A 13,825-nucleotide genomic window follows, 5' to 3' on the forward strand; every position below is an offset into this window, starting at 1 on the left:
TAGGCATAGTGAAAACCCCCAAATCCATGATAAATGCAGAAACCTAAAACTAAATCTTAAAATAATAAAAAGTAACAATGATCTGTACGTATTAACTATCATTCGTTACGATTGCTACTCATTAAAAAAAATAATATTTTAGACAAAAGAAGTGATATTCTGCTATTACACAAGATATTTTAAAAAGATAAGATTCTCTAGCATAGCGATAAAATAATTCCATGAAAGAAACAAAGCTATCATAACTTGGGAAATATATATCTATCATGCCTGTTCCGATTTTCGAAAACGCAAAACGAAAGAATTTCTTTGCCGTATTTCTTGCAAAACTCGAAACGCTGACGCTTGAATTCATACTCTTATCAAAGCTCATATAGTTAGAGCAACCTCAAGTGATTTCAAATCTTAAAAGAAAGCGATTTAGAAAATATAAGCAAAACAATATATTGCGTTTTGCGAATTCGGAAACCAGAACAGGCCTGTATATGTATATTATGCATGAGAAATAAAAATTAATTGATTTGGAAAAACTAAAAATATAATTTATTTATTTGTGGTGATAACAAAATTTTGGAATCTCTAAATCTGGAATTCAAAACAGTTTACAGTCAATTAATGATAAGATAAAATAATGCTTTTCGTTTACATTTTCCTTTAATTTAATTTCTATTTATATATTTATTTTATTTAATTTTTTTTTCTTGTTTTTTTTTTCATATTTATTTATTTTATTTTTTTTTTTTTTTTTTTGAAATTAATATTTTAATAGATAAACATATTTCATATTCGAATATGAGAAACCAATAAGTCTATTTACAAGTCTGCCGTTAGCAAGCCCATTCCAAAGCAGCACCAACTGTTTCTAGAGCACCAGCATTTGCAGTAAAGTCATTAATTTGGTCAAATCTCACATTCTTTTCTGATCCATTCGCCAATACCAGCTTAACCTCTGGAACACTTGAATTTTTGATAAAGTATTTGGTAATTTTCTTCTCCTTCAATAGCTTTCTACAAAAATATTGCATATTTGCTGCTATGGGTGTTAGGTGTTCATTTATATACACCCTAGCTTCAATATCAGTATTTATTACATGGTTAAGCTGTAGATTTTTCGTTTTTATATAGTTAGAAAATATCTTATCTCGCTTTCTTACGGAATTAAATTTGACAAGTAATACTTTTTTATTGCGAATCCAAGTGCAAAGGTGGATATCATATGGCTCTAGCTTGACATCCAAAACATTCCCGATTTTGTCCACAACTTCGTATAAATCATCATTTGTTAAGGTTTTTGGAAGGCCACTGACCAATATGTCACATCTGTTAAGCTGTTTACGTATGTGATTATTTTCAACAACTAACTTGTCGATTTTTGAATTCGTTCCTTTCTCAAATGTCTCTATGCGAGACAAACAGTTTTCAATATCACTTTTAATAGAGTTTAGTTGCGGCAATACATTATCCATTAGTAACTTCGACACTTTTTCAATTTTAGTTTCTAGAGCTTCTAATTTGGCTCCTACATTATCTTGCCCAGAAGTATTTTGAGAAGGTAAATTAAAACACTGGCCACATCGATAAAGAAGTGCACCTTGGCTTTTCTTTATAGTCTCTATTAATGCAGCCGTCATGTTGGGTATGCCTTTTGGAGCGCAAGAAATATGAAACATATGACCGCATAAACCACAAACAATGTTAGAGCGGGAACAGTCTTTTTCGCATTCGTAGCACTTCATCTTATTGCTTTGTTTTGCTTCATCCAATTTGCCTGGTACTTCTTTAATTATTAATTTGCTTTTAATTCTTTCTACGCTCAAACAGCTCGATGTTAGATTCTTTGCTTCTTGTCTCTTTTGTTTTGTTGTGCTGTTATTGCTGATTTGACTTCTGTTTTTGAGTGGAGATTTATTTATTTACTTTTGTTTTTTTTTTTTTTTTTTTTTATTTGTAGACATAAGCAGTGTTCAGCTTGATTGGCATTATTGTTGAGTGTTTATCATTGACATTCGTAGACTCATGCTTTAGATAAGTTTCTCAAAGTTTAAGAGATAATTTAAGAGAGAGTTTGCCAATTACACGTTTTATTTTCCTTTCATATTTTTGTATTAGATATTTTAAATAACTGGCATATTTAATGAAAGAATTTTCTAATCCACTGTTTGCACAATTCTGGTTTCAATTTGTGTTATGCGTGTTTTTTACCAATATGAATATTTAGAGAACGGATAAATTGTTCATTCATAATTTTTTCAATGGTGTACTAGTCAAGGTTATTACACGGCCATGGTATTTATTGTTTTTTCATGTTTTTCTTTTAAACTATAAACGTATTTATATCACAAATAAAGGCGTTTCATTTATTTAGACACAGTGACTTTTTTCAGTTTATTAAATTAGCATTTATCACACTAAAATATTATTTTTATGAGCAGCAAAGCAAAAAACGTCTACTCGCGTGCCATTCCTTTCACATGGGCCCATAAAAGGCGCATTTATTGTCCGATGTCGCCGAAATTTCGGACAGGGAGTTGTGGTAGGTCGTTCGGCATCATGTTTCAAATTGGCCCAGATCGGTCCAGATTTGGATATAGCTGCCATATAGACCGATCCTCCGATTTGGGGTATTAGGCCTATAAAATGCGCATTTATTGTCCGATGTCGCCGAAATTTGGGACAGTGAGTTATGTTGGGCCCTTCGACATTCTTCTTCAAATTGGCTCAGATCGGTAAATAGTTGGATATAGCAGCCATATAGACCGATCTCTCGATTTAAGGTCTTGGACCCATAAAAGGCGCATTTATTTTCCGATTTCTCCAAAACTTGGGACAATGAGTTTTATTTGGCCAGTCGACATCCATCTTTAGTTTGGCCTAGATCGGTTCAGTTTTAGATATAGCTGCCATATAGACCGATCCCTTGATTTAAGGTTTTGGGGCCATAATAGCAGCATTTATTGTCCGATGTCGCCGAGATTTGGGACAGTGGGTTGTGTTAAGCCCCTCGACATCATTCTTCAATTTGGCTCAGATCGGTTCAGATTTGAATATAGCTGCCATATAGACCGATCTTTCGATTTAAGGTTTTGGGCCCATAAAAGGTGCATTTATTGTCCGATTTTGTTGAAATTTCGGACAGAGAGTTAGGTTAAGCCCCTCGATATATTTCTTCAATTTAGCTCAGATCGGTTCAGATTTGAATATAGCTGCCATATAGACCGATCTTTCGATTTAAGGTTTTAGGACCATAAAAGACGCAGTTATTGTCCGATGTCGCCGAAATTTGGGACGGTGAGTTGCGTTGGGCCCTTCGACATTCTTCTTCAATTTGGCTTAGATCGGTTTGGATTTGGATATAGCCGCCATATAGACCGATCGCTTGATTTAATGTATTGTACCCATAAAAGGCGCATTTATTGTTCGATTTCTCAAAAATTTGGGATAGTCAGTTAAGTTAAGACCCTCGACATATTTCTGTTATATGGCACAGATCGGTTCAGATTTGGATATAGCTTCCATATAGACGCCTTTTTTACTTGTTGCATTAAAAACTTTCCTTAATTTCCTTACTCATGTTATTTTTTACGCCCCTTAATTTAAAGTGTTGTTGTTTTTGTTTATTGTTTTTTCTCAATGACTTAACAAAAACATATAAAAAGTTGTTTACATTTTATACAACAAATAAAAAATAACAAATAATTTAATGATCCCCCGCCATTATTTGCCATATACCATGGCACGCATTGCAATTTAAATTAATGAAATGCCATCCACTGATAACGATGACGGCAACAACAACAACCAAACAATAAGCGAAACTTTTCATAGCGTTTTGAGGAATAGACTTGGTATGGCATAAGAATTTCATTTCCGTAGCAGTCGCCAATGACGATCATTTCCATATTCTCAAGTCAATTACCCGCAAAATATCCCGCATAGAAGTTCATTAAAGCACAAATTACCGTAGAGTTTGTTTTGTAAGCGGGTCATTTGACTGGGGCATGTGATAGTCAGGGGAATTTGTTTTGAGTCAAGCTATAAAATCCAATAATGAGAAAATTTGCTAGCCAGGAGAAAATTATTTTAGTTTTGTTTCGATTTTAGTAGGACTTTGATTTTTTTCAAACGATCTTTCTTAGCTTTTGCTTATTTTTTGTAACTGGTAACCCTATGCACGCCATATGCACAAGTGGGGGTATATTTAATCTACGGAATGATATTGAATTTATGACATTAATTGCTGTCATTTCTTTGAACAGTGATCACAATAAATGTAAGAATAATATAAACAATTACACGTGATCTATAAGCTGGGCAGACAATAAAGAAATATATATGACTACAATCTATTGTAATATTGCAGACTCAGATTATAAATTATTATTTTGTAGCAAGAGTTTCAAAGGCATATCAAAATCTGCTTAAAATACTATAAAGGAAAATGGAAAAAGCAATTTGTCATTACAGCGCATCTACACAATCAATACAGACAAATGAAAATGTGCTAAGTTCAGTTAAGCTGAATCTTGGCAACCCACTATCATGGATTCTGCTCAATATTTACAAAAACTGACTTAGTTGTATGGCCTATGTATACTTTACGCCCCAAGTTTCAGCCAAATCAGGGCCCCTAGAAGACTAATCGGGAGATTGATTTTTATCTTTATCAGTTTAAAGACCGATTAGGAAAATACGTAGCATGGCTGTAAAAAGTTACAAGAAAAGACAACGACCACATTTTAGCCTTACTTTACTTTAATTGGCTATGACAGAATATTTCTTCCACTAGCCGAACGTAGAATAGCGTTCCAAGCGCCTCGATCTTCTGCGCTTATTCTTAAATCTCTGACACAAAGTTTCGAGGTGTCTCCCACCATTTGATCTTTCCATCGGGCTTTTGGTCTTCCCGGTTTGCGTGTACCACCGTGTTTGCCTTCAAAAGACTTATTTGCTAGAGCTTCTTCAATCATTCTGACAACATGACTATGCTATCGTCGTCATACAGCTTATACAGCTCGTGGTTCATACGTCGCCTATATTCTCCGTTAACGCAAACAGGTCCATATATTTTACGAAGAATCTTTCTCTCAAATACTCCAAGCACTGCCTCATCTGCTTTCACAAGTACCCATGCTTCAGAACCATATAACAGCACGGGTAGTATCAGTGTCTTGTATAGTGAAATCTTCGTCTGTCGAGAGGTGGCCTTGTTTCTAAACTGCTTTCTTAGTACAAAGTAGCATCTGTTTGCCAGTGTTATTCTTCGCTTTATCTCAAAACTGGTGTCATTCGTTTCGTTTACGGCGGTGCCGAGGTAGATAAATTTACTGACTATCTCAAAGTTGTGGTTCTCAACTTTTTCCATTTTATTTACCTGCTCGGTTGTACAAGGCGTTTTGGGAGTTGAAACCATCCATTTCGTCTTATCTCCATTTACTGCCAGACCCATTTCCAATAACTCTCTTTCGTTTCTTTCAAAGGCTGCAGTTACTACTTCCGGTGACCGACCTATGATATCGATATCGTCGGCATAGGCAAGTAGCATGTGCTCTCTTGTGATTAGTGTGCCATTTCTATTCACTTCTTCATCTCGTATAATCTTCTCCAGTAGGATATTAAAGAGATCACACGATAGGCTGTCTCCTTGTCTGAAACCTCTTTTGGTATTGAATGGTTCGGATAGATTCTTTCCTATTCTTACTGAGGAACGCGTATCAGCAAGTGTCATCCTGCAGAGTCTTATTAATTTTGCTGGGATTCCAAACTCGGACATGGCTTGAAATTCTTTTGAACGTAAAGGAGTATCGAAAGCGACTTTGTAGTCAACAAAGATGTGGTAGGTGTTGATTTGTCCTTCTCGGGTCTTTTCCAGGATTTGGCGCAGTGTGAATATCTGGTTTTGGATGGATTAACCTGGTCTAAAGCCGCATTGATAGGGCCCAATTATCTCATTGACTTTAGGTTTTAATCTTTCACACAGTACGCTCGAGAGTATCTTGTATGCGATGGGGAGGAGACTTATTCCTCTGTAGTTGCCATATTTCGTCTTGTCTCCTTTCTTGTGTACGGGACATAGTATGCTGAGGTTCCAATCATCGGGTATGCATTCTTCTAGCCAGATTGCGCAGATAAGCTGATGCATACGCGCCTTTCAGCGTGTCGCCTCCGGTCTTAAATAGTTCAGCGGGTAACCCGTCGGCTCCTGCTGCCTTGTTGTTCTTTAGTCGGGTTACTGCTACTTGGACCTCATTCTGACTAGGAAGTAAACATTCTATACCATCATCAGGGATTGGTTCTGCGGTATCCTCTTCGCTGCCTATGTCAGACACTAGCAGTTGGGTAAAATGTTCTTTCCATATCCTCAGCATGTTGTCTGTGTCAGTTATCAGATTTCCTTCTTTGTCTCTACAGGAGGATGTGCCTGCACCAAAGCGATCGGTTTGGTGTTTAATTCTTTGGTAGAATTTCCGGACTTCATTCTGACTCCTGTACATCTCACTCAATTCGCTCACACTCACGTATTTCCATTTCCTATTTCTTTCTGCGGAATAGACGTTTCTCCGCTCTCCTTTTCTCCCGATACCTCTCCTTCATCTGGCGCGTTTCTGCTGATTGCTAGGTTGCTCTATATGCCGCATTTTTGGCTTCAGTAGCATCTCGACACTCTTGGTCGTACCATGGGTTTTTTGGAGGAGGCTTCCGGTACCCAAGTACGGATTTCGCGGCATTTTCCATGAAGTGGACAATTGTTTGACACTGCACCATTATATCATCGGGACAAGGAGTGCTTTCATCAAGCAGTTGGGTCAGTCGAGTGGAGTATGCCGCTGCCATTTGTTGGGTCTGCAGCTTTTCAATGTCCAGCTTCCGTGCAGTGTCAGATCGTACTTTCCTCGCCATGTTCAAACGGGTGCGAACCTTTGCTGCAACAAGGTAATGATCCGAATCTATATTCGCTCCACGGATCGATCGTACATCTAACACGCTGGATGAATGCCTTCCATCTATCACAACCTGATCAATTTGGTTTCTCGTGTTTTGATCGGGTGATAGCCATGTGGCTTTGTGGATATTTTTATGTTGAAATCTGGTGCTACTAATTTCCATGTTTTTTGCCGCGGCGAAATCTATCAGCCTCAACCCATTACTGGACGTTATCTCGTGGAGGCTAAACTTTCCGACTGTTGAACCAAAAATGTCTTCTTTCCCTATTTTCGCATTAAAATCTCCCTGAACGATTTTAATATCATGGGCGGGGCAGCTCGTAGAAAATATCCTTGGTCTGCTCATCTTTGTCTTCCATCGGGGCATGGGCACAAATAAGGCTGATGTTGAAGAATTTGGCTTTTATGCGGATTGTGGCTAGCCTCTCATCCACCGGAGTAAAGCTGGAGACTAGGTGTTTCAGTCTCCGACTAACCACAAATCCGCAGCCAAATTCATGCCTCGTGTTATGGCAGCTATAGTATAGTTCGTCACCGTTTGGTGTTGTAGTGACGCCATTCCCAGTCCATCGCACTTCCTGTAAGGCGGTTATATCTGCCTTGTACTTCTCTAATACATCCGCCAGCGCGTATACTGCACCTTCTCTATAAAGAGTGCGGACATTCCAGGTGCAGATCCGCAAATCATGGTCCTTTTTTCGTTTGCGTGGGTCGTCAAAGTTGGGGGAGGGGTCCGTTTTTACTATTCCTTTGTTTTTCATAGTAGTTCTATGTTTTCCGGGGGCGGGTTACTGGCCCAGCGACCCAACCGCATGGGTTTGTGGGATTGCATGCATCCCTCGTTGTGGCGAGCCGCTTGCTCCAAGTTCCGACGCTCGCCGCCATCCGCACCTAACCTGGGAACCGACGCTGATGTTGGCCATTGGTTATTTGAAGGCGCCAATAACTCGCCTTGTCATCTCGAGTATCTTTGGCACTCAGTATTTAATTAAGAGCCAGTGCCACCTGACTCCTCACAGAGACTCTCCTCTCGAAAATCGCTGACTGCCCGCGGCCGCATAAAAACGGAGCTTTCCACCATCCGCAACCTGTGGACGTGCCCGGTAGCTTTCAGCTAAGCTTCCCGTGATAACGAGCTCAAGTCGGAGCTCAAAGTTCCACACAAGTCGGAGCTCAAAGTTCCAGCCTGTGTGGTGCTCATAGTCATCCCGTATCGGCCGGAATAAGAAGACGAATATCAGACGAACACACACCATGAAAGTATCGATAGCGCAGTGTCAAACAACCCACATTGTGACGATGATGAAGGTGGGGCAATAGAGTTGGATACCCCACTGTCCCCAATCAACGCCATCGCTCTCCTCTGTATACGGTCCAGTAGCTCCAGGGATGATTTTGAAGCTCCAGCTCATACATGTGAGTTGTACTCCATTTTCGGCCTTATAAAAGTGGTGTAGATGTTAAGAATCAGGAGTGAAGTAATTCTTACACCGTTTGAGGAAGCCTAAACACTTGAATGCTTCTTTCGACACTTCGAATACATGTTTAGCCCAACGGACAACACTGTGTATTTTCATGCCCAGAACATCAAGAGCTTCTGATTGCTCAACATCTACACCGTTGATAGACAAAGATGATCGTAATAGGTCAGCGAATCGTTTGAGTGACAACAAGCAGCACTGAGTATTCCGTGCATTAAAATCTACTCGACTCATTCGACCCCATTCAGCAATGGCCAGCAAATTCCGGGCAGAGTGTATCGTCTCGCCTCTTGTCCTCAATCTCTCGAAGACTTGGCCTATGGTCGAATGAGTACGAATGACCGAGGTTACTGTCATCCGCAAATGAGTAAATCGGATTCGATGTCTGACCCAACAGATCGTTGATGAAAATTAGAAAAAGAGAAGAAGAAAGAGAAAGATCAGAGCCCTGGGGTACACCTGCGGTCAATTTGTGCTCATTGGATGAGCACCCATCTATAACGACTCGAATTGTGCGATTTCTGAGAAAGCTCGATATAAATCTAATGAAGCCATTACCGATACCAAATGCGACAAGTTTTGATAGTAGTGGCCCGTGCCAGACCCTATCAAATGCCTTGGAGATATCCAGAGCCACAACCTTACTTTCACCAAACTGGTGGATTGAGCGACTCCAACGTTCCGACAGAAGTGCCATGAGCGATTTCTGCGGAACCCAAAAAGGCCATTGGACTCTAAATACCTCACAAGATGGTGATTAGCCATGCTCTCCATGACCTTGGAGAGAGCAAAGCATATCACAATTGGCCGATAATTCACAGGGTTGCTTGCCTCACCCTTCTTGGGTATTGGCTGAACGTTCCCAAACTTCCAACGCGCCGGGAAGACTCCCGCACGCTGGGCAAGATTAAAAAGGTTGTGTAATGGACGAGCGAGCGTCGAAGAACACTTGCGTAAGACAAGTGTTGATATGCCACCTGGGCCTTGGAGAGAGCGGAGCATATCGCAATTGGCCGATAATTCGCAGGGTTGCTTGCCTCACCCTTCTTGGGTATTGGCTGAACGTTGGCAAACTTCCAACGCGCCGGGAAGACTCCCGCACGGTAGGCTAGATTGAAAAGGTTGCGTAAAGGACGAGCGAGCGTCGAAGAACACTTGCGTAAGGCAAGTGTTGATATGCCACCCGAGTGCGGGGATTTATTTACGTCTAGATTTTCAAGAACCTTTTTAACTCCACGAGTTCGAAAAAATATTTGGGGCATGATGCCAGATACATATTCGATTGAGGGGAGTGGTTGATTGCTATCCGGCAGGGAAGAATTTCCTGCAAATATATCAGCCAACAGGTTAGCCTTATCAACCGGGTCAGTGAACGTTTGATCGTCCTTAACAAGAGTTGGAATAGATGAAGAACTACCCTTTACTCTTTTCACGAACGACCAAAAGCTCTCCTGGTGTAGAAGTAAGAACCTTAGTACGCAGACGCTGTTCGTAAAGAAATGTTTTGCGCATTTTTAGACCAAATCATTTAACAAAAGCAAACGCTTGAGCTTTTTTTTTTTCTTAAGCAAATCTTAAATTAGATATTCCGCACTCAAAAAACAGCTTATTTTTATATATGCCAATGACTTTTTTTTAGATTTAGGGATAAGAAATATTGTTATCCGTTAAATTGTGCCACAATTCAATTTCCACCCACGCATGTTACGGTGGCAAGCCGCCTCTGCCACCTCTGCAGAATTTGTGCACATCATTTCCAGCACCATAAATAAGCGGGCAAATCCAAATTTAATCAAAGCTAATTATTTTTATGACAGTTTATTTATATCTCTCTTCTCGCATAAGTGGGTCACCGACTTCGGTTAGATTACCCGCTCCAAGAGTGTTTTAATTGAATAAATTTGCCATTTTATTCCAATAACAACAAGCCGACCAAATGAGACACTTTGTCGTCATGGCCTTTTTTGGGCTGCGGAAACAATTAAGCCAAGTAATAAATGTATGATAATCAAACTCTGCATTTGCCTGGCGGCGGGTGAACAAGTGAAGGAAGGAGTATTTTTTATTGCAATTTTATTTAAAGAGCTTCGAATCGATATTTGTCCAACTTATACTGAAAATCTCATATTTTGCCCCCTCCAAACCAAGTGAAATGATGTGTTTAATTTTTTTCCCTTTTAGGAAAAAATTACTCCAGGGAGAGAAAACAAAGAAATCCATTTAATATTGATTGATTATTGCAAAGCCTGCTTAGAGATGACTTGTACAAATCGAATGCCTAATGAACTGGAAACTTAAACAGCATGATACTCATAGAGCTTTTGCTCTATGGGGAGTAGTGTACATTTCCTTTAATTTCTGGGGTAGAAAGTTAATCGATATGCCAATTGTATTATAGAAGGAAAAGTTAAGCAAAAATTAATAACGGAATGAGAAATTAGATGATTAGATGGCGATAAGGGCCAAACAAGAAAAACTAGTGAATCTGGAACCTCAATACTTCAAATCCAGGTTGGGAAAGGTGCTATCCTTCACAACTGTGGCGTAAGTCAGAACTGTGAATTCAACATCGAGACAAATGGCTTCTTTCATTATAACGAATAAGGTTTATGAGATATAACACCATAGGCGTAGAATCTTTAATAAGTTTCGAAGAGAAGATAAACCATCAAACTACCACATCCTATGCCAGTACCCGACCTTTTCTAGGCGCAAAATATTTCAAGGCCAAAAAAATGCGAATTTTGCCCATGAACTTTCCACTAAGAAACACGGGGCAAATTTCTCACATATCAATGAGTGCAGTTCGATTCTAGTTTAATCTCAATAATAGGGGAACTCCTCTTATAGCCGAGTCCGAACGGCGTGCCGCAGTGCGACACCTCTTTGGAGAGAAGTTTTACATGGCATAGTACCTCAGAAATGTTGCCAGCATTAGGAGGGGAAAACCACCGCTGAAAAATTTTTTCTGATGGTCTCACTAGGATACGAACCCAGGCGTTCAGAGTCATAGGCAGACATGCTAACTCCTGCGCTACGGTGGCCCCGAAGGCTTACTTTACTTTAATTGGCTATGACGGAACATTTGTCCAATTGGCCAAACGTAGAATGGCATTCCAGGCGTCTTGATCTTCTGCTCTCCTTCTATAATCTCTGATACCAAGTTTCGAGGTGTCTCTCATCAATTGATCTTTCCATCGAGCTTTTGGCCGTCCCAGTTTGGGTGTAGCACCGTGATTGCCTTCTGAAGGCTTCTTCGCTGGAGCTTCTTCATTCATTCTGACAACATGAACTAGCCAACGCTGCCGTTGTATTTGAATACGTGTAACTATGCTATCGTCGTCATACAGCTCGTGGTTCATGCGACGCGTATATTCTCCAATAACGAAAACTGGTCCAAACGTGTACCACCGTGTTTGCCTTCAAGAGACTTCTTGGCTGGAGCTTCTCCATCCATTCTGACAACATGACCTAGCCAACGCAGCCGTTGCATTTTGACACGTTAAACAATGCTATCGTCGGCATACATCTCATACAGTTCATGGTTCATGCGACGCGTATATTCCCCATTAACGAAAACTGGTTCAAAGATTTTATGAAGAATCTTTCTCTCAAACACTCCAAGTACTGCCTCGTCTGCTTTCACAAGTACCCATTCCTCGGTACCGTATAACAACAAGGATAGTTTCAGTGTCATCTGTCGAGAGGCGGACTTTTTTCTTAACTGCTTACTCAATCCAAAGAGCATCTGTTTACCAGAATTATTCTCCACTTTATCTCAAAACTGGTGCTATTCGTTTCGGTTACGGCGGTGCCTAGGTAGATCGTATCGGGGCATCAGTCTTCTCCACGTGCTTGCAAAAGTATTGAAAAGCATAATGGTGACAAGATTTAAGGAGGGCTACGAGGAGGGTACTTCCCCTTACCAGTTTGGCTTTCGGGAGGAAAAGAGCACTGTGGATGCCTGGATTCATATGCAGAACTGTGTGAGAGGGTCAAGCGCCAAATATGTCCTTGGCATATTTGTCGATTTCAAAGACGCATTTGATTGCCTTTCATGGCATAGTGTACTCACGAGATTAGGCGAAATAGGTTGTCGGGAACTTTCTCTCTGGCGTAGTTACTTCTGTGATAGAAGAGCTTGCGTGGTTGGTGCTAGCGATACGGTTTGGAAGTATATTCAGTGTGGCTGCCCTCAGGGTTCTATCTGTGTTCCATACATATTAAACCTAATGATGGATCCCCTACTGGGACGTCTCGCTGAGTCCTTCAAAATCAGTGCATATGCGGATGACCTGCTCATCCTGGTTGAAGAAGATTGCAGACTTGCTCTGGAAACACGCGGTGAGCATGCCATGAGCATTGTGCGCTAATAGAGAGATCGTGTTGGTGTTGACGTCGCAGAGGACAAAACCATGGCAATGTTGCTAAACGACATCTTGTAGCGGAATCGTCCACCCACGATTTGATCTGATGGATCTAGGAGTGACTGTTTCAGAGAGTATGGGTTTCCTGGTCCATTTGGATCGGTTGAAGGAAAAGATGTCTGGAGTAGCTGGAATGGTTCAGCGTGTTCTGAGAAGTGATTGGGGTCTTAGTCGTCGCGCTGTTCGGACCATATATGGTGGTCTATTTGTTGCTTGCGCAACTTTTGGAGCGCCTGTATGGCACGGAATTGCTGCAACAGTCTTGGGGCGAAAGAAGATCCTCTCTTGTCAGAGGGTGGCAAAGCTGGCTTGCTTGCCTGTGTGTACGGCTGTTTCAACAGATGCACTACAGGTATTGCTTGGCGCGCCCAAGTCAAGCCCCTGCTTGATTTACACGGCCGTACTGTATGGTGTGAAAAAGGGAATTCCATTAGTGCGTGAGGATTGGCTCACTGCTTCTGAGCTGGCAGATGGGGATGCTAGGCGACTCAAGGCACTCGTTTTGGAGAGTCTTGATGATAAATGGAAAACTAGATGTTCGAACAGAGACAATATTCGAGTGACTTACAAATTTATTTGTGACGCGACGTTCGTACGAGACCACCCGGACTTTGGCTTTGGCCTAAGTCTGGGCTTCATACTGACGGGACATGGCTCCTTTAATGTATTTTTGCATCAGAGGAACGTGTACTGACGGGATGCCCTTACTAAGCAGACATTAGAGATTAAGGCACGATGGGGATTAGCAAGGCGGTGTGGGATTTTAGTAGGGCCCTTGAAGACGAGACGACTGTTGCAAGGCTGGCCACCTTTTCCCAGGAAATATTTCTTAGGAGACGGACAAGACTTAGTGGAGGCATGAATACACGCTAGTTATCCATAACGAGGTGTTTGCTGTGATTTGGTGCTGCGCAAGTCATGGCCTCGCACCTGCCTTGCCCATGTTGCAGCGTTTGCCCATCGTTGTTTCCCGTAG

At 40.9% G+C, this 13,825-nt stretch overlaps 1 protein-coding gene across 4 annotated transcripts in view; it reads left to right on the forward strand.

Moving 5' to 3' along the window:
* The window catches only part of LOC106085694 (Ca(2+)/calmodulin-responsive adenylate cyclase), a 374,401-nt gene that overhangs the window by 199,590 nt on the left and 160,986 nt on the right, over positions 1-13,825 (forward strand). The gene's annotated exons all lie outside the window — the stretch shown is intronic.

Source organism: Stomoxys calcitrans, chromosome 4 (assembly GCF_963082655.1).
Source record: "Stomoxys calcitrans chromosome 4, idStoCalc2.1, whole genome shotgun sequence".
Lineage (NCBI taxonomy): Eukaryota > Metazoa > Arthropoda > Insecta > Diptera > Muscidae > Stomoxys > Stomoxys calcitrans.